General features: G+C 51.0%; 1 pseudogene; it reads right to left on the bottom strand.

Moving 5' to 3' along the window:
- Window positions 1-200: 200 nt before the first annotated feature.
- Window positions 201-3,920, bottom strand: LOC111735722 (annotated as a pseudogene).
- Between the last annotated feature and the right edge of the window lie 464 nt (window positions 3,921-4,384).

The following is a 4,384-nucleotide window of genomic DNA, read 5'->3' on the forward strand; positions in this document are numbered from 1 at the left end:
CCCTTTTATGAGAAAAAAAAAACCATATATTGGGGAAAAGTAAATATTTTGAATATGCTAATGAGAAAAACGTTTTTCTATATGGACTAATTTTTTTTTTCTTGGAGACATATTTGCCTACTAGAAAAGGCTAGTGAAGCATGGACCAGGCAAGACCCTTCCTCGAAAAAGATAATGCCATGGGCAGTGTGGTTGGTGGCCTGGCGTGCACGGCATCCTTGGCCTATACTGGCAGGCACTGACTGGAGACAGTGTTTTCTTGGGGGCCAGGGATGGGTTGCGACTCACTTCCAGCTGCTCATCATCGAATCTGACACTTTTCAAGGACTTCCCAGGTCTGACTTGCTTTTCCCTGATAGAACAATTTTGGTCTTTGGAGTCAGCCTGCTGACTGTGAGGGGTGTAATTCATCATTCTCGCTTGCTCTGTGGAGTAAGGAAGGCAGCAGACACACACACATACTGGGGCTGGGTGTTCCCGTTTGTGCTCCTTTAACTTCGTGGCATGAAGTCCATGGTGAATGGCCATTTTCTTCTCTAGAATCTGTCCCACAGCTGTCATGAGCTCCTGAGCCTCCACATTCTCGCTGTCCAGAATTGATCTGCTTTTGACTGACTGTTGGCTCTGGGCAGTGGCTGATTTGGGCTTGCACTTTTGCAAAGCATCTTGACCTTGGAATTTTTTATGGGGGAAAATCCTCATTTTTCTTTTGAAGAAGCTTTGTAAAACACTTTGTTTTTTCTCTGGCAGCAGCTGGAGGTATTTCTTCCCAACAGAGCCTACAGTTTTTCTGGCTTGGGCAGAGGAACTCATACTCCTGTCTTGACAGGTCCCCAATTTCTCGAGCTTTTCTGCATGCTCTCCTGGGTTGGGCCACCTGCAGTCCTCTCTCTCATAAGTAGGGACAAACATCTCGCTCTCATTCTTCCAAAAGCCTTGATATCTTTTGGTCCTGGGCTCCTGCTGCTCTGGACTGCTGCTTGAGGCTGCCTTGAGGCCACACAGCATCTGGAAAACTAGCTTGTTTCCATTGGGCACTCCCTGGGGATGGCACTGAGGCACCTGAGAGGCCAAGTTGTCAGTAGCAAGGGGCTTGTGTCTGGGACAGTCGTGTGGCAGGTTCTCTGACTGTACCTTTACGTTGGACTTAAACTCACTAACCATCTCTGTGTTAAGGCGTGGCTCTCCTGGATCTTGGAGAACAGTCATTCTAGGGTATAGGGGACTTTTACTGGTCCCTGGAGCCTCTAAACTACCCAAATGTGCATTTTTGTTTTGGGACTTTGTCAGCACATTGGTTCCCAAGATGTCTCTAGACTCTGGTTGAAAAGCAGGGGACAATGTGGCCTTCCCTGCCTCCCTGGCTTCCTTGGCCCTCAAAGATTGGGGTCCTGTGTTCATCTCTGGCACTGTTACCTGATGGCTGGGGTCTCGTGAGGCATGTAGACCACTCTTCCCTCCTGGCTCGTTCCTGGACATTGTTGAACCTGGACTGGGCTCTGTGCTGTCCTTCATGGCCCACTCCACAATCCCACTCTGCCAGGTGAGTGTGACGGCCTGAGGTGGCGGCCTGCCCTCCTGTCTAGCCAGAGGGGCCTTTGTGGTCCCATGGTCATCACCAAGTGAGATCTGTCCCAGGGCCCTCTGGATTTCCTCACACACAGGTAAGGGGGCCAGGAGAGGCCTCTCCAGGGTGGGAACTGACTCCTCTCCTATCGCTTTCTCTCCCAGATGGGGCTGAGGAAGTTTTCCAAGGACCTCAGCAAGCTGGACTATCGAGTGGTCTCCAGGGACACAGGGAGCTGAGGGAGGAAAGGCAAAGTGCAGAGTGGGTGAGGGTTGAACCTTTTTCAACGTAAAGTGATTAATGGACTTGAAGAGCTTGAGGGGCAGGCCCCACATGTGCCTCACCCAAAACTTTGTCATATGTGCTTCCAGCATCTCTTGAGTGTTTGTGTCGAGGAAGGAAACCCTGTGGGAGGTGTTCACCCAGGGTTCCCAACCCTTTAAGATTCCCAAATTCCTGGTTTCCATGTGAGCGTTGGACTTGGGAGAAGCATGGTTGACAGCAAGCCAGGATCGACGCACACTCACGGGGATTAAACCCTCGCTGGTTTGCCCCAAATTCCTGCCTAAATGGCCTTTTGGGATGTTTTCTAGATTTTTGTCTAAGCTCCTCGGCAAACCACTTGTCAAGTCCTTTCTTAAAAGCATCCAGTCATTTTCTGACCCTTCAGAGTCTACTTCCTGAAATGCCACTATAGGCCTTTCGGAGGACCTGGAGAGGTTTTTAGGGACCTTGCTCATGTCTTGCTTTAGCTGGAACCCCACCTTCTGTGCATCCTTGCTGCTTTCACCTGTGAAGGAAGAGGGCCGTGAGGCCCCATGCTTGTCCTTTACCGGACATTTCCCTGGTAATTCGCTCTGAAGCTGCCTTAGTTCCAGAGATTCTTGTATCTTCCGAGGTAGCTCCCAGCGGTTTTGGATAAGCCATTTTTGGAGGTGTTGCTCCAGTTGCTTCCGGAGCTCTGGACTGATTGGAATATTCTCGGGAAGGATGGAGCCCACCCAGCTGTCCTCAGGAAGGTTGGGAGTGAAGATATTAAAGACTTCCTGAGATCTTTCGATCACAGACGGCGGAGCCCACCCACTTTCTAGTTGCTTCGGCAACAAGGGCCATTCTGTATTTTGAATCTCAATTGAGGTGAGAGATTTTAGCTCATTCCGGGCTGTCGGGCAAGACACACCACAGGCTCTAATCTGGGATGGAGAAGAAGGTCCTAGGATTTGTACAGGAGATTGGAAATGGGCCTGGGCCTGAGCCAGAGGTGGGGCCTGTAATTGCAGCATCCTTGGAATCAAGGCTTGAGGTTGGAACTCCAGCTGGGGCAGGGGCTGGGAATGGGAAAGCAGTGGAGGTAGTTTAGCCTGCAGATGAATTGGGCAGGGATTTGAGATTCCATTGAATAAGAATGAGGGAGACTGTATGTGTGGAAGAATTCTCAGAGATCCTGGAAGTAGCCACCGGGGATTCGCTGTGCAGAGAGGAGAGACCCCAAAAAAGCTGGTTGTATTTTTGCTGTAGATGGTCCCCCAAGACCTTAGGATATGAGAGCTGCTGAGGACTAGGCAGTTGCTCTGGCTTATCTTTCGCGGTCCAGAAGGGTTGGGGGATTGTGGTGTCCTGCTCAGCACCTAGTAATGGCAACATTTTCCCCAAAGAATTCAGGTGGTAGTCTGGGCTCATTTGTTTTGGATATAATCTGTCTTTGTCTTTTTCCTTCGAAATCTTTATCTTGATTCTCTCTGTGACTTGTATCTCCAGGAGATTCTGGTCATCGGATTCGAGTAAGGAGGGGCTAACAGCCTCTACCATTCTGTCTGTGGAGTCTCTCCTGAGCAAGGCCTCTTGTGAGTGGTGGGACAGGTGCTCTTGTTGGGATTTGCACTGTGATGAGTTTGAGAGGCACAAGGCTTTGGCAGCTGCCTGCCACTGAGACGGGGTTAAAATGGAACAGCTTGAGTAGTCAAGGCCTGAGATGGCTGGGACTGCGACAGGAGAAGCTGACAAAGGTGTGTGTGGAGATGAGCTTTGTGGGATGGTCCTGAGTGGGAGTGCCATCAAGTCACACTGAGGAGGTGTCATAGTGGAGTCTGACAGTGGTGGTGCAGAGGAGGCTGTTGGAGGTGGAAAGTGGGCCTCCGAATCATGGAGGCATGAGGTAGAAGGGGAAAGTGCAAGTGGCTGTGGTGAAAGGTCGTCCAGTGGAAAGAAAGGCTCTGGTGGCTGAGAGCCACTCAGGGATGAATGTGAATGAATAGAAATTGAATAATAGGACTTTGTGACAGGGCAGAGGCCAGAGGTAGCAGGCGTTCAGTCAGAGGAGCTGGGGAAGCCAACGGGGACATGATGGAAGCAGCATCTTCCACAGGCTCCGCACAGGGCTTGTGGGCTCCCTCAGGAACTGCTTTGCATGCCTCACCAGTGACTTCTTGACCTGAGCTCTGACAAAAGCTGCCTTTGTCAGGGAGCCTTCCCAGGTGGCTGCAGGACACAGAGGCACAAGCTGCAGCCAGGGGCATGTGAAGCCAAGAGGTCCTGCAGGGTGGGCACCTGGTACCTAGGGTCCTCCTCATCCCTGACATATATTCCACAGTGCTCCTGCTGTCTGTCACCCCAGGGTGTAGCTATATCCTGACCCCATTGCTCTCCCTTCCATGTCAGTTCAAGGTGTCCAGCAGCCCAGAGGGTGGCGGACCCGAGAGAAGGGGAAGATTCTTTACCTTTGCAGAAGAGAAATCAGGCCCCAAGTCTCTTCCTGTTCTTGCAGACAATCTCTGCAAACTGGAAATCAAGGGACTGGGTCACGTAGTGAAGTCAGAG

The sequence above is a fragment of the Pteropus vampyrus genome, unplaced genomic scaffold (assembly GCF_000151845.1).
Source record: "Pteropus vampyrus isolate Shadow unplaced genomic scaffold, Pvam_2.0 Scaffold1000005862, whole genome shotgun sequence".
NCBI lineage: Eukaryota > Metazoa > Chordata > Mammalia > Chiroptera > Pteropodidae > Pteropus > Pteropus vampyrus.